Raw genomic sequence first — 20,401 nt, forward strand, 5'->3', positions numbered from 1 at the left:
AGAGTTGTCAGAGAAACTTAGGCTCTCGCGGTCTAACTTGTTCAGATCCCTACAAGTTCGCAATTTTGCAACGCGGATCTTTTCACCATTCCCTGTGGCACCGTCAATCTCGTTGATGGGGAGGGTTCTTTCACTTGCCGGGTTGGAGGAGGGAGCACTTTGGCTAACTATGGAAGGATTGTGGCTGAAGACGCAATATCGCTGGAGGGAGTTAATGCCAAGTGGGAGGAGGGGTTAGGGCTGGTGTTGGAGGATGGGGTGTGGAGTGAGGCCTCGTATGCAAGGCATGGCTTAATACAGCTCAAGGTAGTGCATAGGGCTCATTTGAATAGATCTAGGATGAGCAGGTTGTTTGCGGGAGTGGAGAACAAGTATGAGCGTTGTAGGGGAGGTCTGGCTAACCATGTGCACATGTTCTGGTCATGTTCTAGGTTCATGGGATTCTGCATCTCCTTCTTTAGCACCATGTTGGCGATTCTGAAAATTGAACTAGAGCCCTGTCCCTTACTGGCTATATTTGGGGTGTCAGACTTGCTGGAGCTGCAGATGGGGGTGGGGGCCGATGCCTCGCTGACTGCTCAAAGGAGAGTGTTGATGGGATTGAGGTTAGCTTCTCCACCCAATGCCTCAGTGTGGCTGGGGGGATCTGATGGAGTTTCTATACCTCAAAAAAGTCAAGTACACCGTGAAGGGAGCAATTGAGGGGTTCTACCGAATATGGCAACCGTTTATCTTGTACTTCAAAGAGCTGTTGACCGTTAGTTGCTAGTGGGGTAATGGGGGAGCTGGGGGTGGGGGAGAGATGGAATTTGGGAGTTAGTTCCTCTGTTTTTTTTCGAGGGAGGATTGTAATTGGGGGCGTTGTGTTGTTTTGGTGTTATGTGTAAAATTGAAAACATTTGAATAAAACTATTTAAAAAAAAATTATTAACAGACCTACACGCCGGACACAATAATAATAATAATCGCTTATTGTCACAAGTAGGCTTCAATGAAGTTACTGTGAAATAAAGAATTTAAAAAAACAATTGTTAGAAAGATCAAAAGTGAAAGGTTAAAAAAAGAGCGCTCTTAGTTCAGTCACTCAACTTTTTATTCCCGTCACACATTTAGCACTGAACACATTAAAATAACTTTGTATTATGCCTACATTCCAGGGAGAACTAATGCATTAAACTAGCTGTTGCAAGAGGCAATCAGCTACACATTTAATCTTTAATCTAATATGTTGTAACTAATTAAAGCCTATCCCAAAACATAACAGCAGTATTTTGTCTTGTTTGCTCTCCTTACACTGCTGAATGCAAATATCCCTGTGGGCAGCATGGTAGCACAGTGGTTAGCACTGTGGCTTCACGGGTCCCAGGTTCAATTCTCAGCTGGGTCACTGACTGTGCGGAGTCTGCACGTTCTCTCCGTGTCTGCGTGGCTTTCCTCCGGGTGCTCCGGTTTCCTCCCACAAGTCCCGAAAGACGTGCTGTTCGGTGAATTGGACATTCTGAGTTTTCCCTCCGTGTACCCGAACAGGCGCCGGAATGTGGCGACTCGTGGCTTTTCACAGTAACTTCATTGCTGTGTCAATGTAAGCCTACTTGTGACAATAAAGATTATTATTATTAAAGCTTTATTTTTCAAGAGAAAGGTACAGTATGCTAATTGGGTGAGGCTTGTTGTAATATCCCCCACCCATCCCAAACTCACTGCCCCCTTTCGGCCCTCCTGTCCTGAAGACATTGGGGGATGATCTTAATTTAGTGAGGTAGGATAACAGGGTGGATAGTGAGTCAGCAGCCCATCTCTCCTGCTTCTTATTTCCAGCGAAATCACTTGGGTTATGAGCTGTGTACACAATCGCACAAAGTCAGGATCTAACCCATTGATTCCGCTGTCTAGATCCTCTGCTACCCCATCAGAAAATGGGCATTCTTCGCACTGCTGCCGTGACAGTGGGTGTCTTTAAACTGTTGGACAATGAGGGACATCTCGACCGAGCCCAACCCAGCGCCCAGCACTGACACGTGCAACTTTGTGGCTGGGATTCGTGAATAGTGATCGCGAGTTGGAATCCCTGCCCTCCCACTAGTCCAGATGCACTCAGGACAACTGACTGTTGGTTCCCCACGTGCCTTCCAGTCCCAGCCACGAGGATGACACTCACACATATCCGAATGCCCGGTGGCAGGATTGTCACTTTCCACAGCTATCTCTGTGATTTGATGATTCCTGTGAATGATTAATCTGGCGTTTCTCCTCTTTTGGCCATTTGCAAACCAATAGGTAATGGCAACTTTCTCAACTAATTTATATGATTCAGTAGAAGGTGAGAGGCTAGTTTAGCTGCCATGTAGTAAAATGAACGTATTAATTAAAAAAGTCATTTTATCAATTAAAATTAATCACCAAATGTTATAACCTACCTTTTTGGCCAAGCATTTAATCCGCCACCTAATATCTATTTATGAAACTCGGTGTCAAATTTTATTTTATAATGTCTCTGCATGGCATCTTGGGATTTTTCAATATACTAAAGGCACAATAAGTTGTTTTTGTATGTTTGGTTCAGTTATGCTTGAAGGTACCTGGCGTCACCAAATCACGGAAACCAGTTATTAATCAACAGATGTTGTTCAAGGCAGATGCAATGTTGTATTTTGTGGTTTCTCGCATTGAGTAAATGTCAGGAAAGTCCAGAGCTGATTGATATTCTCTGGCTGCTTGTCGCTCGCCCTGTTTTTCTCTGTATTACTCTGACTCTGTGTTTGATGTGCCTGTGGTTTCTCACTCACACTGTCTGTATTCCACTCACTTCTGTTTTTCCTCTTTCCTCTATCTCTCACTCTCTCTCCATCTTGCTCTAAATTCTAAAAGACAAACATGCGTAGAATTTCCACTGCGTGTTTCTCCAAATTTCCCATTATCACTTTGGCGAATGATTGGCGGGATTCCTGGAGACACAACATTAGGTCCCGTTTGCACCCATTAGTTGGGGGGGGGGGGTATGTTTTCACCCAGTCCACTCTGGCAGCAAAGAGGAACCCTTTCCCCCAGTCAATCCCACTCCCTCGTCACTTTGGGGCTCAGACCTCATTTTCACACAGCAGGCAGGGTGCAAGGAAAGGCTTCCAAGACAGTTCACAAGACCAAAGCCTGAAAATTAGACCGGGACTGTCATCAATCACCATTTTTCCCATTGCTGCAGACATACTTACACCAAAGATTTTTCTCTGCACCTCCACATTCTCTTTCGTTTCTCTCTTTGATCCACCTGGATAATGTTTTTCTGATATCTGTAACTCCAGATTTGCTCAAGTGCTCTCTACTGTTCTGAAGCTACCCAGCTGTCCTTGTAGCTTGACAGCATTCACATTAATGATCAGGGAGAACCTGGTGTCAATTCTTCAAAATAGCAACAATTTGCCCGTAGGACCACATCACGCTTCGGGCACCAAGGCCTTAATAATGAGGCAGAGCGGTGGCGGAGAAGGAAAGAAATGGATGAAAGCAAATCCTTCGGAATCCACGACCTCATGGGACGCCCTGCCCCAGATGCCCAAAGGTCGGAATTGTCCTGTTCACTCACCTGAAGCACCAAGGCAGACACATTCGACCCTGATTAAACGTCATCCTCAAACCGCGGGACAGCCAGCGACTCCCGGAAACACCAGCAGGAGGTTCTCTCGTTAAGTATGTTTAAGGTTAAGATAGACAGATTTTTAATCAGTAAGAAATGCAAGGGTTACGGGGATAAGGCGGGAAAGTGGGGTTGAGGATTATCATCAGATCAGTCATGATCTCATTGAATGGCGGAGCAGACTCGATGGGCTGAACGGCCGCTAATCGTGGGCTGAAGGAGTGGGGACTGCACAAGAGGTGAGAGTTGGAGGAATGTACAGTTCTCAGAGATTTTGCCTGAGAGAATTCCTGTGAAATACAGGGGGATATTTTACAATGTTAAAAATTCTGTATAAAGGCATGTTGTTACCTGTCAGGCTCTAGGAGGTCACAGAGATAAGGAGACCGAATATCTCCTTTGGTTCAGTGTCAGTTTTTGTCTGATAACACCTCTGTGAAACACCTTGGGTCATTTCTCTACACCAAAGGCACTAAATAAATGCAAGTTGTTCTTCTTTGTTCGTTGTTGTCTGCTCTCAACGGTCTGTACATTCATACTTTCAGCTGAGGGGGTCACTGACCTGAAATGGGATTCCTTGCTCATGCCTCTCCTTGTTAATGAGGAGGGGGTCGCACCTTTAACAAACTTAAAAGCCTAGGGATTGGATGTGGTGTCTTCTGATTTGTTTGGCTTAATGTTTCATTTGCTGATGCTCTTACTCACTAGACGTGTAAGGGAAGTCTTTTTCAATGTACTATATTTGTGTTCAATTAGAGGTGGCCCTTCTAATTATAATTGTGCGATTTTACAGCACAGAAGGAGATCTTTTAGCTCATGATATCTTGTACTGGTCCTTTGCTCGAACAAGAAGTAATTGTACCTCCTTGTGCTTTTCCTGTGAAGGTAAGAATTGCATTCATATAGAACCCGTTACAACATCAGGATACCCTAACAGGCTTTACACTCAAGGAAGTATTTTTTTTTTAATGAAGTGCAGTCACTGTTGTAATGTAGAAAATGCAGCAGCCATTTTTGTCCACAGCAAGATCCCACAAACAGCAACGTGACAATAACTAGTTAGTCTTGATGTTGGCCGAGGAGAACATATTGGCTAGGACACTGGGGATAACCTCTCTGTCTTTCAAAATTATGGCGAGGGCTTATACACCATCAGACCATAAGACCCAGGTGCAGAAGTAGGCCATTCAGCCCATCGAGTCTGCTCCGCCATTCAATGAGATCATGACTGATCTGATGATAATCCTCAACCCCACTTTCCCGCCTTATCCCCGTAACCCTTGCATTTCTTACTGATTAAAAATCTGTCTATCTTAACCTTAAACATACTTAACGACCCAGCCGCTATAGCCCTCTGCGGTAAGGAATTCCAGATTTATGACCCTCTGAGAGAAGAAATGCTTCCACATCTCAATCTTAAATGGGTGACCACTTACTCTGAGATTATGCCTTCTGGTCCTAGGCTCTTCCACATGTAGAAACAACTCCTCAGCATCTACCCCGTCAAGGCCCCTGCGAATCCTATAAGTCTCAGATAAGGTTGCCTCTCCTTCTAAACTCCAATGAGTATCGACCCAACCTACTGAACCTCTCTTCATAAGAAAATCCATCCATACCGGGGATCAACCTTGTGAACCGTCTTTTTTATGTCCACCAGAGAGGGCAGACGTGGCGTTGGTTTTCATACCTCAGCAGAAAGGCAGCACCTCTAGCAATGTAGCAGACTCTTAATGTTGCACTGGGGCATCAAACCTCTTGGAGTGGGACAGATGAGAGCACAACCAGCTGAACCATAGATGACTCTATCATCTTCTGGCCTTCCATTTGCCTTATTTAAGGATGGTTACCTAGTTCTCTAGTGGTTATCTAGTATGGGCGGCATGGTAGCACAGTGGTTAGCATTGTCGCTTCGCAGCGCCAGGGTCCCAGGTTTGATTCCCGACTTGGGCCACTGTCTGTGCGGAGTCTGCACGTTCTCCCCGTGTCTGCATGGGTTTCCTCCGGGTGCTCCGGTTTCCTCCCACAAGTCCCGAAAGACGTGCTGTTAGGTGAATTGGACATTCTGTATTCTCCCTCAGTGTACCCAGACAGGCGGCATAGTGTTGAGACTAGGGGCTCTTCATAGCAGTGTTAATGTAAGCCTACTTGTGACACTAATAAAGATTATTATTATTCTCTTTAATGGTGACAGAAGCACTTTACTTCACTGGCTCCTAATGGTGAAGACCTCCCATGCACCTTGCCAAATGGCACAAAAACACATAAGATTGCAAAGGATATACGGCACGGAAACAGGCCATTCATTCCAACCAAACTCTAATGGCATTCATGTTCTACTCGAGCTTCCTCCCATCTAAATATATAATTGTAACTGTTATATATTCAGGTAACACTATAGGCTGGCGAATAGTCACGTGATACACAGTGACATCAGCAGAGTGTTTTGTGGGCTTTTGGAGTTCACCACCTCACCATAAATAACCATCCAAGAAGATTTGTAGACCTGAAGAAAACCACCATCGACACTCAGGCTGAAAATCATCGATGGGTTTGTGGCAAGTAAAAAAAAAAAAGTTCAGTTCGTAGAGAGGTGTCGGTGAGTCAATCGCCCGCGACAGCTACTAGTGCGGAATAAGGGTTTCGAAAATTAATCGGGACACAACTGTGAGTCGCTGGAGCATATCTTTTAAACAAAAGGATCAAAGTTTCAGGCATACTTACCGCTTGTACCAGGTAGAAGCTGCGGTGACTGCGCACGTGGCACTGTAAACAGGCTGCGGGAACAAGAACCTCGAAAGCTGCCAACTCTGCCCCCTAGTGCTCAGGATCCAATAGTCCAGGTGAGGGAAGAGCTGGTTTGCCTGCTGGCTTTCAGGAAATAAATGGAAGGGAGAAAAGCTGAAGGCTGAAGATGCACAGATCAGGGAACCGGGATCCAAAAAAGGGTGGGAAAAAGTGTCGCTATGGATGCATTTGACGAGGATTACGAGACATGGAATTCTTATGAGGAAGGGTTCCAATTGTATCTTGTGGAAAATCAGACACCGGAAAACCTGCATGCTGCGACTTTTCTCAGCTCGCTTAGGTGAAAAACCCCCCAGCTAAACAAGGAGAAACGACCTACAGTTAATGACAATCTTGGAAGGACATTTCTCTCCCTGCCCGCTGCTGATAGCTGAAAGATTCCGCTTCCATCGTCATGTGCAAGAGGAAGGAGGAAGCATTTCGCAATTCGTAGCAACACTATGCAATTTAGCCAACGACTGTGAATTTGGTCAACCACTTGATGATACACGCCCAGACAGACTGGTTTGTGGTCTCAGAAATGAAGCCATCCAAAGGAAACTGTTGACTGAAGGTGCCTTAACCCTAAAATCTGCTATGGAATAAGCTAATTCCATGGGATTTGCAGAAAAAGAGGCTTTGTTAATTGGTGTGTGAGAAAACGTTCAAAAGACGGAGACTATTATAAGCAGGACTGCAAAAAATGTCATTGCTGTACTCAAGAGGGATATTCAGCAGGAAAATGTTGAAGTAAGGAGAATAAATGCAAAAATGGTGGTAAAGAGGGCCACATCGCCAAGGCATGTTGGTCACGCCAACCTTCATCAGCATGAAGGAAATGTACCAAGAAAAACACAGCTAAGTCTGCTGGTCAAGTTTATCTAAAGGCTCATTAGGAGACAATATGTCAAGTCAGCTTAAAGAATTCAATCTTGGTGTCTCATCAGTTAAAGGAGATCAGAAACGCTTTTGGGTTGATGCAAAATGTAATGGAAACACTATCAAGATGGAAGTGGATATGGGTGCTACAGTATCATTCATACCTGAAACAATATACAGTCAGATATTAAAACATCTAACTTTATAACCATCAGATATTGTTCGGAGGACATACACTGAAGAGGTGGGACAACTGAAGAGATGCATCAAGATGAATGTGGAAGTTTGCGGTCAAAAAGCGGAGGTGCCTCTCCACGTTCTTCACGGAAACATTCCAGCATTAAATATAAGAAAAATTATTGCGGATGCTGGAATCTGAAACGAAAGAGAAAATGCTGGAAAATCTCAGCAGGTCTGGCAGCAGATGCTGCCAAACCTGCTGAGATTTTCCCGCATTTACTCTAACGTTCCAGCATTGTTTGGTAGCTCATGGTTGAGGAAGATGAAGTTCAACTGGGCTGTAGTGAACCAACTCATTAATTCTACAAATGATCTACAGCCACTTCTGAATAAGTAGGCAAAGATATTTTAAGAGTCACATGGATCCATGACTGGAGTGGAAGTGGCCAAGGTCAAGCAGACAGTGTGCCTAAGTGTTTTGAAGTGTGTACCCAGCCAGAGCCAAAGGTGGAAGAACTTGAGGGGTTAATTGAGACATGTGCCATTGAGCCTGTTACCATCAGTTATTGGGCGACACCAGTCGTTCTTGTGCTAAAGAGGGAAAGAGGGATGGTTTAGTAAGAATATGTTGGGATTTTAAAACCACAATTAACCCAGTATTGTGTGCTACCCATTATCTTCTACTGGTCATTGAATATTTGACTCTCAGGAGGCCAAATGTTTAGCAAAATAGATCTTTCTCAAGTATATCTACAGATGAATGTCTACAGATGCAGAATCACAACTGTTATTTACTATAATGACACATATAGGACTTCTACGTTATCAGAGACTTCCATTCAGTATAACGGCGGCACCTTCCATTTTTCAGAGATGCACGGATCAAATTCTGAGTGGGCTATCTGGTGTGCAATGTTACCTAGATGATATTCTTATTACAAGTTTAAATAATGAAGAATATGTTAGGAATTTGAAAGCTACTCTGGCACATTTGCAAAATCACAATCTTCGAGTCAAGAAAGAAAAGTGTGAACAGGGTCATATCATGGACAAAGATAGTTTACAGAAAGAACCAAAGAAGATGGCGGAGATCCTAGAAGTTCCATGTCCACAAATTGTGACGCAGTGGGGGTCATCTTTAGGATTGCTTAATTATTATGGCAAATTAGTTCCTAAATTAGCAATGAGGCTGAAGCAATTATACACTTTGGTTTTTGTCAAACACGCTTGGCACTGGACCAAAGAATGTGAAAATGCTGATCAAAAAGGCAAAAGAAGTTTTTAAGAAGTGGGAATTATTGGCCCATTACAATCCACAGCTGAAGTTACAGCTTGCTTGCGATGCATCACGCTATGGAGTTGGCACAGTTGTCTCTCACATAATGCCCTCAGGAGCGAAATGCTGCTATAATAACATTAGCTAGCGCTGAGTTGAACTATGTTCAACTAGAAAAAGTGTAAGAAGGTTCCACCATTAACTTTATGGAGGCAATTTTACACTTTTGACTCACCATCGACCCTCAACTACAATCTTTGGGCCGTATAAGGGTTTTCCTGCTTTAGCAGCTAGTTGATTGCAAAGATGATATAGTCGGCACATGATTATGACATCCAGTATTGCAAGTCAGAGCAGCTTGCAAATGCGGATGCTTTATTTAGACTGCCGCTACAAGTCAAACAAGATCAGGAAGTCAAACAAGAATCTAATGAAAATGTTGTAAATATCTTGGGCGTGATTCTCCGTTTCTGAGATTAAGTGTTGACGCCAACCCAGAATCCGTGGACGTTTACGACAGAAAAACTGGCGCCACACCTGGACTGATTCTGCTGGGGGGTGGCCAGGAGGTGGGCTGTGGGGTCAGGGTCGACGGGCACAGAACACCTTTGCGGCAGCCGGCAGGACAGCCTTGCAGCTGCGCAAACCGCTAACAGTCCACTACGAACCTTGAGGGGCTAGCACTGGTGCCGCCTGGAACACAATCGATACTACTGAAAAATGGTGCGGGATTCGCTGGGTCCGTGATTGACACTTGGGAGGCTGACAAGCTGCAGCCGCACATACACATTAAAATCCGCAGATACTTATCACAGTCAAAAAGATGGCACTGGCATCCATACAGCTGATGGGTTAGCTGGGCCAGAGGGTACCCAGGCGGGGGTCCTGGGGAGACACCTATGTGACCCATGGCACGAGGTTCATAGTGGACTGTTAGCGGTTTGTGCAGCTTGCTGGCTGCGGCATTGGTGTTCTGTCCCCGTCGACCCCGACCCCACAGCCCACCTCCTGGCCACCCCCAACTACTCCCCCTGGCCCTAGCAGAAGCCCTCCGGCCAGCGGCACAACTGTCAACAAACTATGGCGACGTTGGACACCTTCCTTACCCCCTCTCTCTCCCTCAGCAGATTTTTAAAAGCACAAGTGAACTGCGCCGTCGGGAACTCGGCCCATCGGAGGCAGCGAATCGGGGAGGTCCCGGAGAATACCGAGTCGGTCCCGCTAATGATATGCAAACGGTGTCTACTGTTCGTGAGTTCCGGAACGCATTGACGCCGCTGTCGAGGTGGAGTATTGCGATTTCGGCATTGGAACCGATTCTCCACCCAATCGCCTATCCTGATTTCGGCGACGGCTAATGGAGAATTCCGCCCATGATAGCTCTGTCATGTTGAAAACGTGCCAGTAACTTCATCTCAAGTACCGAAGTATACAAGAACCGATCCAGTGATGGGGAAGGCTATGGATATGATGCAAAAAGGCACTTATGGTGGCTGGGATTAGATGCCCAAATTGAGGAGAAGGTGGGGCTACACCAATCCTGCGCTCCACTAAGGAATACTCCATACCTGCAACCCTTGCATCTGTGGGAGTGGCCTGCACAGCCATGGCAGAGAATCCAATAGACTATGCTGGGTCAATTTAGGGGCATTAGTTCATAGTGATGGTTGACGTACACTCAAAATGGTCAGAAGTTGCAATCATGAAGTCCACAACAACCGGACAGACAATTGTGAGACCTAGATGAAGTATTCACAAGGTTTTGGAAGGCAGGAACAACTTGTGAATGATAATGGGACTCGGTTTACATCGACAGGGTTGGAAGATTACTCGAAGAGAATTAATAATCACCATATTAAATCGGCTTTGTATCACCCACTGGGTAGGCCGAACGATTTGTGCACTCGCTCAAACACGCAGTAAAGGCATCCAGAGATCAAGATTCTTTATCCAGACGTGTTAACAACTTTCTAATGTTGTGTAGAAATTCCGCGCATTCAGCAATGCAAAACTCACTGGCGATGTGACTATTCAAGAGGAAATTGAGAATGCAATTCAATCTCTTGACACACCTACAACATTGTAAATTGTCAGGCGACACCATCAAGCACAAATGGTTAGAAGAGGGCAAAACTCCAAGAGTACAGTCTTTTAAGCATTGGGAATATGTCCTAGCTAGAAATTATACCACGAGTGAAAAATGGACTCCCGCCACCATTCCGGCCAAGACAGGTCCGATATCTTACACGGTTCAAACAGATGAAGAACAAGTTTGACATTGGCTCGTTGGTCAGTTATTAGCTTCACAGACTGAATGTACAGAGTCTTCACCAGGAATATTCACATTGGAGTGTATGGACAGTGATAACAATAATAATAATCTTTATTAGTGTCACAAGCAGGCTTATATTAACACTGCAATGAGGTTACTGTGAAAATCCCCTAGTCACCCCGGCGCCTGTTCGGGTACACTGAGGGAGAATTCAGAATATCCAATTCACCGAACAAGCACATCTTTCGGGACTTGTGGGAGGAAACCGGAGCGCCTGGAGGAAACCCACTCAGGCACGGGGAGAAGGTGCAGACTTCGCACAGACAGTGACCCAAGCCAGGAATCGAACCCGGGTCTATGACGCTGTAAAGCAACAGTGCTAACCACTGTGCTACCATATGTCAGAACTCAGACCTACTACTGCAGATTTTACTGAACCTGTCACTACAGAATCATCAGTTCCAGCAGAGACAGATGCTGAAATACTTTCTCAAGACGTACCATCCAACAAGTGAACAGAACTTTGGTGATTTCAAATTCCTGAATGTCGGATATTACCTAAACGAGACAGGCGTCCTCCAAAGAGACTCTCACTTTTTTTTTGAGACTGTCTTACTGATGTATATGTGTATAAATATCATAATGGTGCAATGTAATGAATATTGGGTTGGATCTGTTGTTTAAGTGTTCAAAAGAAACGTTGTTGTCATTAAAGGAGTAAAGGGGGAGGGATGTTATGTATTCAAGTAACACTATTTGCTGGTGACATGTCAAGTGACATTTAATGACATCAGCGGGGCATTTTTGCGGGCTTTTGGGAGAGTTCACCATCTTACCCCGTAATAGCAACATCTCTTAATAAATCCTACACGATGCTTTCACACCTAGCGCATGGCACCTCTACTTCATTTTCTCTTTACAGCAACAACAAATATATAACAGTAATCCTCCATTCCCTTCTCCCTCGCATGTGTGTCAAGTTTCTCCTTGAATACAACTCTACTATTCACTTCAACCACTCCCTGTGGTAGTGAGTTTCACATTCTGGCCGTTCATTGGGTGAAGAACCTTCTTCTGAATTCCCTGTTAGGTTTCTGGCGACTGCCTTACATTGATGGCCTCCAGTTAAGTTCTTCCCCACCAGAGGAAACATTTTCTTTGTATCAAAATGTTTCATAATTTGAAAGACTTCTTTGAGGTCGCCCCTCCGCCTTCATTTTTAAGAGAGAAAATATCTCAGCCTGTCAACCTTTTCCTGATATGTATATCCATGCATTTCCAGTATTACCCTTGTCTTCACCCTCGCCAATGCCTCTGTCATGATATGCAAACATGCAGCTAATGAACACATAGAATAGGACACGACCAATGAGCAGTCAGGACACTCAGGGGTGGTATCTCACTATAAAAGGGATGAGGCACTCACACCCCGCCACTTTCAACAGACTAACATCTACAGAGTGAGACAGGGTGTGTCCTCAGCATCACACCCCAGCACGTGCCTTCGAGCAAGGCTGGTTCACTTAGACCGAGTTGCTACATTTAGATTAGCAGAGAGTCGCACTCATTGAGAACTGTGCTAATAGAACATAGAACATTACAGCGCAGTACAGGCCCTTCGGCGCTCGATGTTGCGCCGACCTGTGAAACCACTCTAAAGCCCATCCAAACTATTCCCTTATTGTCCATATCTATCCAATGACCATTTGAATGCCCTTAGTGTTGGCGAGTCCACTACTGTTGCAGGCAGGGCATTCCACGCCCTTACTACTCTCTGAGTAAAGAACCTACCTCTGACATCTGTCCTATATCTATCGCCCCTCAATTTAAAGCTATGTCCCCTCATGCTAGACATCACCATCCGAGGAAAAAGGCTCTCACTGTCCACCCTATCCAATCCTCTGATCATCTTGTATGCCTCAATTAAGTCACCTCTTAACCTTCTTCTCTCTAACGAAAACAGCCTCAAGTCCCTCAGCCTTTCCTCATAAGATCTTCCCTCCATGCCAGGCAACATTCTGGTAAATCTCTCCTGCACCCTTTCCAATGCTTCCACATTCTTCCTATAATGCGGCGACCAGAATTGCACGCAATACTCCAAATGTGGCCGCACCAGAGTTTTGTACAGCTGCAACATGACCTCATGGCTCCGAAACTCAGTCCCTCTACCAATAAAAGCTAACACACCGTACGCCTTCTTAACAACCTCTCAACCTGAGTGGCAACTTTCAGGGATCTATAAAACACATTGAACTCACTTCAAAGTCTGGAGCATCGTTTACTCAAAACTGCATCAAGTGGCAGCTTTTGTTATTCCAAATTACATAACACAACATGATACCAGGAGTCTGTTCAATCTAGTTAGTTCAACTCAGCAAGATCCGTGATGACCAGCGAATGTATACCGGCACAATGGAAAAGATTCAGGCTCCTCACCAGCTCAGGACCTCCGGCAATCTCAGTGCCAACTGGTGGACATTCAAGAAGAAATTTCAGCTTTACGTCGAAGCATCATACCTCAATGGTGCGTCTGATGCACGGAAGATAGCTCTTTTCCTCACCACAGCGGGTGATCACGCCTTGGAAATATTCAACTCCTTTCACTTCGCCGAAGACCAGGACAAGACAAAGTTTCAGACCATCCTGGACAAGTTTGACAGCCACTGTGAGGTGGCCACCAACAAAATCTTCGAGCGCTACATATTCAAGCAGCGATTGCAAGGTAAAGACGAATCCTTCAACTCATATTTAACTAACCTTAGGCTGCTGGCACAATCCTGCAACTTCGGTGATGCCACTGACTCCATGACGAGAGACCAAATCATTTTTGGAGTTCACTCTGATCCTCTGAGAGAGCAGTTACTGAAGATCAAGTATATGACCCTGCCAGTCGCGATTGAAACATACATGCACAGTGGGCAGCATGGTAGCATTGTGGATAGCACAATTGCTTCACAGGTCCAGGGTCCCAGGTTCGATTCCAACTTGGGCCACTGTCTGTGCGGAGTCTGCACATCCTCCCCGTGTCTGCGTCTGTTTCCTCCGGGTGCTCCGGTTTCCTCCCACAGTCCAAAGATGTGCAGGTTAGGTGGATTGGCCATGATAAATTGCCCTTAGTGTCCAAAATTGCCCTTAGTGTTGGGTGGAGTTACTGGGTTATGGGGATAGGGTGGAGGTGTTGACCTTGGGTAGGGTGCTCTTTCCAAGAGCCGGTGCAGACGCGATGGGCCGAATGGCCTCCTTCTGCACTGTAAATTCTGTGATGAGCACGCTGAGAATCGCTATTCCCAGTACAAAATGGCAGAAAATGATAGACTAGCCTCCCATGAGGCGGAGAGTGTGCAGGCCATCTCCAGGATGCAGCGCTTCAACATTGACGAAAGCGGCCATTTTGCGCGCTCTTCCCGGGGCCCGACGCATGCGCGATGCGATCGGGATAACGAAGCGGCCGAAACCCGCACTGCGCAGGTGCAGACGTCTGAGAACCGCACTGCGCATGTGCAATGACGCACGGACCGTCAGGACGCCGACGTCATGACGTGTTTGAACTGTGGCACCGCCATTTAAAGAAACACTGCCCTGCACGAGGCAGACGCTGTTTAAACTGTGGGAAGCCAGGCCACTATGCAGCCCTGTGCAGATCTGCACCACCAGCGCTCCCAATTCCGACGACGGCGCATCCGGAGTGTGCAACAATGCCTACAGGATTCTGATCCCGGCAGTGCAGAATGCCTGGACAACGCCTACCGTGTTGGCATTATTACAACATGTGAATATGCCACACCAGACACATCGCAAGTCCAATCAATCCTAGCTGCGGATTCCGAGGACAAATGGCGAGCAGTGATGAAGGTCAACTACTGCCCCATCCAGTTCAAGCTGGACACAGGTGCCTCTACCAACCTCCTCTCACCGGCAGACTTCAGACGCATTAAGAAGCCCCCCACGGTCCTCCCAGCTGCCTGCAAGCTCCTGGATTACAACGGGAATGCCATCACGGCACTGGGATCCTGCCATCTGCACGTATCCAACCGACACACACAAGCACGGTTACGCTTTGAAATTGTTCAGCCGGACAGGGCGTCCCTACTAAGTGCGCACGCCTGCAAGCCGCTGAACCTCATTCAAAGGGTTTACACCACAACATCCTCCCATGTGGACCTTCAGGCCAGCATCCACGACAACCTCGCCCAGTATCCAGATGTGTTCAATGGGATGGGCAGGCTGCTGTATCGATACAAGATTCTGCTACGACCTGATGCCAAGCCAGTGGTCCACGCACCACGATGAGTCCCTGCTCCACGGAGAGAGCGCCTGAAGGATCTTCAGCAAAAGGCATCATATCCAAGGTCACCGAACCGACTGACTGGGTCAGCTCGATGGTGTGCGTAAAGAAGCCTTTGGGACCTGCGCATCTGTATTGATCCCAAGGATCTCAATAAGAATATCATGCGGGAACACTACCCCATCCCGAAGCGGGAAGAACTCACGAGTGAGATGGCACACGCGCGCTTCTTCACCAAATTGGATGCATCACAGAGATTTTGGCAAATCCAGCTGGAAGAGTCCAGCAGAAGGCTCTGCACCTTTAACACGCCTTTTGGCAGATACTGTTACAATCGCATGCCATTTGGCATCATCTCGGCATTGGAGATATTCCATCGCATCATGGAGCAGATGATGCAAGGCATTGAAGGGGTTTGTGTGTACGTGGACGACATCACCATATGGTCCACGACCCCTAAGAACATGTGTCCCGTCTCCAGAAGGTATTCCGCCGTGTACATGCCAACGGCCTAAAGTTAAACAAGTCCAAATGTTGTTTTGGCACAGCGACGCTCAAGTTCCTAGGCGATCAAATCTCACAGCATGGTGTGCACCCGGACACAGACAAAATCAAGGCCATCGAGGCGATGAAGGTCCCCGAGGACAAAAAGGCGTTGCTGCGTTTCTTGGGTATGGTCAATCTTCTGGGCAAGTTCATTCCAAACATGGCCACACACACCACGGCCCTACGCAACCTGGTGAAAAAGTCGACTGCCTTTGAGTGGAAGGCGGCACACCAGACAGAGTGGCTGGAGCTGAAAGCCAAGCTCACCACTGCACCAGTCCTGGCATTCTTTGACCCGGACCGGGAGACAAAGATATCCACAGATGCGAGTCAGGATGGCATCGGTGCAGTGTTGCTTCAACGAGATGACACACCATCCTGGGCACCAGCAGCCTACGCATCAAGGGCGATGACACCCACTAAAACCAGATATGCACAGATTGAGAAGGAGTGCTTGGATCTTCTCACCGGCATCCTCAAATTTCATGATTATGTCTACGGCCTGCCAACATTCACTGTCGAGACGGACCATAGGCCTCTGGTCCACATCATCAACAAAGACCTGAACGACATGACACCTCGGTTGCAGAGAATCCTGCTTAAACTTAGGAGGTATGACTTAAACTTGGTGTACATACCTGGCAAGGAGCTCATCATCGCTGAAGCATTGTCCCGCTCCGTCGCCTTGCCCAGTGAGCCGCTGGAGATCATCCAGCACATCGAATCGCACTTGCAGCTGTGTGCTAGGACTCTCCCGGCGACAGAGAAGGTAGTTCTCATCCATGATGAGACAGCCAAGGACCTCCCCTTGCAGCGCATCATCCACAACCTCACCTATGGCTGGCAGTAAGGGCAGTGCCCACAATTTTACAATGTGAAGGACAACCTGACGGTGATTGATGGTATCCTCCTCAAACTGGACAGGATTGTCATTCCGCTCAGTCTCCAGAGCTTGGAGCTGCGCCAGATTCATGAGGGACACCTGGGCGTCGAGAAGTGCAGGCGCAGAGACCGACAAGCTGTCTACTGGCCCGGCATCAGCCAGGACATCACGAACATGGTCCTGAACTGTGCTACCTGTCAGCGGTTCCAGCCAGCGCAGAGCAAGGGGATCCTCCAACAGCATGACATAGTGACCTTTCCGTGGTCCAAGGTTGGCATCGACCTCTTTCATGCGAATGGTCGCGACTACGTATTGATCATCGACTATTTCTCGAATTCCCTAAGATGCTGAAGCTCCCGGACCTCCCCTCTCGGACCGTCATCAAAGCCTGTAAGAGACCTTCTCAAGGCATGGCATCCCAATCACCATCATGAGCGACAATGGCCCGTGCTTTACCAGTCGAGAATGGTCCACGATTGCAAGGTCATACAATTTCCAGTATGTCAACTCCAGTCCGCACTATCTGCAGTCCAATGGAAAAGTTGAGAAAGGGGTGCACATTGTGAAACAGCTCTTCTGCAAGGCCGCGGACTCTGCTTCCGACATACACCTTGCACTGCTCGCGTACAGGGCAACTCCATTGTCCATTGGCATGTCGCCGGCTCAACTCCTGATGAACAGGAACCTGCGGACGACGCTTCCAGCCATACACCTGCCCAACCTGGATCACCTCCCGGTGCTGCAGAAGATGCAGCAGCTCAGAGACCGTCAAAAGCAGGGCTATGATGCCCATGTCACCGATCTGGCCGTGCTATCCCCAGCAGACACTGTCAGGATCAAGATACCGGATGGTGGGTGGTCTGCCCCGGCTGTCGTTGTTCGCAGGCCGCGCCCCGCTCTTATGTTGTACGTATGGCTGATGGCTCCATCGTGTGAAGGAATCAACGGGCACTGCGCAAATGTTGCCTGCCTGCAACCACTTTCTCCTCCATTTCCATATGTTGAATTGCCACCTCCTGATACCTCTCGCACCACGGGGCTACCAGTCAGGCTTCCATCCCGCCTGTCAAGGCGCCGTCGTCCCCTCCACCACCTCTCCGGCGGTCAACCAGGATCAGACGAAAGCCTCAGAGACTGGACTTGTGAACGTTTGTTTTGTTTGCTCTGTTCTGTTGTCCTCTGTCAGTCACGTTAGACAGGCTCATTCACAAGTAAATACATTCACATACGCCAACAAAACATTTTAAAAAAGGGGAGATGTCATGATATGCAAACATGCAGCTAATGAACACATAGAATAGGACACAACCAATGAGCAGTCAGGACATTCAGGGGTGGTATCTCACAATAAAAGGGATGAGGCACTCACACCCCACCTCTTTCCACAGACCAACATCTACAGAGTGAGACAGGGTGTATCCTCAGCATCACACCCCAGCACGGGGCTTAGAGCAAGGCTGGTTCACCTAGACTGAGTTACTACATTTAAATTAGCAGAGTTGAACTCATTGAGAACTGTGCGAATAGTTCAATAAAACACAATGAACTCACTTCAAAGTCTGGAGCATCTTTTACTCAAAACTGCATCAAGTGGCAGCTTGTGTTATTTCAAATTACATAACACAACAGCCTCTATGCCCTTTTAAAAAATATGGTGATCAGGAAAACATGCGGTAAGTGCGGGCTAACCAAGGTTCAATGTAGATTTAGTATAACTTCCATACTTTTTAATTCTATCCCTCTAGAATTAAACCAGAGTGCTTTACTTGGGTTTTAAATTATTTTTGCTATCTGTGGTACAACATTTATTGATGAATGTATCTGTACTCTGAGATCCCTTTGTTCCTCGAACCCGTGTTGCGGAGAAAAACCAGGCGAAGACTCTTGGTGTAAAAAAAAGCTAGTCCTTTCTGACAAGCATTCCAAATTAGGATGCCAGAGAGCCCCTGCTATAGCTTGTAATAAAGGACTAGTTTTTTTACTACAAGAATCTTTGTCTGGTTCCTCGTGAGTGGAAGAGTGAAGTACACCAAAGTCGAATAGTTGTGCTTTTCTCCACAACACCTCACCTAGACTTGCACTTCCAAGTTCTAACGTACTGCAGAACCTCATGGTTATGTGTTCAATTTAATTTGCCAATTACTTGTCTATTTTGCAAGTTTATTAATGCCTTCCTATGATTTCTTGCAGTCCTCCTCAGTGTGGACTATATCTTGTTGGCTGACATTTTGAGATGGTTTGATCTTTGTGTAAAGGAGTGCTTGGCAACTTATGTTGATTTGTGTATTAGGGGAAAAAACCCAGAAGAAAAAAAATGAAATAAAAATGAAAAGTATGGTAAATATCCAGCAGGTACATCAGTTTCTGAAAGAGACAGGTTAATGTTTGAGTGTTGGTTCTGTCAGAATCGTCCATCATTTTCAACGAAACATTCTCCTACAAGTGACAATATAAATGGCTTTGATAATCACCCCTGTCGACTATGCTGTTAAGGCTGCCTAATGCATTCGACTGAAATCCCTCTCTGGCTGTTATAATGGAGGGAGGAGGTCTTGCGGCTCAGTGGGAAGTGGCCAGAAGCCCTGGGTTCAACTCCTACCCCAGGATTCGTTGGTCATGGAGGGCGTGTTCATAAAGTGGTCAAACAGATTGATAATCAACTTGTACACCCTTCCCATATGCCTGTGGCAGGCAGCAACGGTGGAAGATTATCCATGCTTGATATGGGGTGATATAATTTCTGGCAACAGTCTCGGAAAAAACTAGCCACAGTAAGACATGTGCTTTGAATGCCACAGACATGGGAAAACCTCCAAATTCTAGTGGAAACTTAAGTTGTGAATGAATTAAGGTTCGTTCAAATCAAAATCATGGGCACGGGAATTTTAGACCAATGTGCTATTGGTAGATTCGCATCCCTCTGCATAATTTCAAAGGTCCATTTATTTCAAAGCAATTTCACTACACAAAAGTGGCATGCTACCAATACTGGAATCTGAAATTGAATATGTTCATACAGGGAGTGGTTGGGGTCTGGAATGCACTGTCTGAGAGGGAGGGTGGGTGGATGGAGGAGGACGGGGGGAGGGGGAGGGGGGCGCAGATTTGATCGAAGCATTCAAAAGGAAATTAGACTGTTACCTGACAAGGAAGAATGTGCAGAGTTGGAGAATGAAACTAATGGTGAGTTTGGATGTCACTGGCCGAATGGTCTCCTTCGGAGCTGCAACAAACACACACAGATGGACGGCGTATCCATTAAATATTGAATTGTGGAGCCCCGACTACTGTTACAAACCAACAGCCCGGATCAGGAACTCCCAATTCCGGGCGTATTAAAATGTTGTAACGCGACACTCGTGGTTTTAATCTCCTCTTCCATAACACGAGATAGAACCCACTTTGTACTGGCTGTCCCCGAATATAACTCGCCCCCAAAAAAGTTCTGGGGAGTGGAGTAAAGTTTGATACACTGGGGGAATGGAGTGAAACGGATTGTTACACTTGATCGTGTCCAGTGGAGATGGCGCCTCTTGTGCTGCTTGTGTTATTGCTCTCTAGAAGTCATTGAAGACTTTTTTTTTGGGTTGCTGGCAGGAGAAGAAAGAGGCGTGTCAGAGAGTCTGAAGTCTCACACACACACCAGGAATAATAACTGGGGGGAG

The 20,401-nt window shown here is 46.5% G+C and overlaps 1 protein-coding gene and 1 long non-coding RNA gene across 2 annotated transcripts in view; one reads left to right on the top strand and one right to left on the bottom strand.

Annotated features, from left to right (window-relative positions):
* LOC140388566 (ETS domain-containing protein Elk-1-like) overlaps positions 1-20,401 on the top strand; it is a 156,558-nt gene that overhangs the window by 17,372 nt on the left and 118,785 nt on the right. The window lies entirely within an intron of this gene.
* LOC140388567 (uncharacterized) lies at positions 1,076-20,292 on the bottom strand. The gene is made up of 2 exons (XR_011934221.1): positions 19,878-20,292; positions 1,076-1,588 (listed from the first exon to the last, which is right to left on the bottom strand). It is a non-coding gene; the product is annotated as an uncharacterized lncRNA (long non-coding RNA).

The sequence above is a fragment of the Scyliorhinus torazame genome, chromosome 13 (assembly GCF_047496885.1).
Source record: "Scyliorhinus torazame isolate Kashiwa2021f chromosome 13, sScyTor2.1, whole genome shotgun sequence".
Lineage (NCBI taxonomy): Eukaryota > Metazoa > Chordata > Chondrichthyes > Carcharhiniformes > Scyliorhinidae > Scyliorhinus > Scyliorhinus torazame.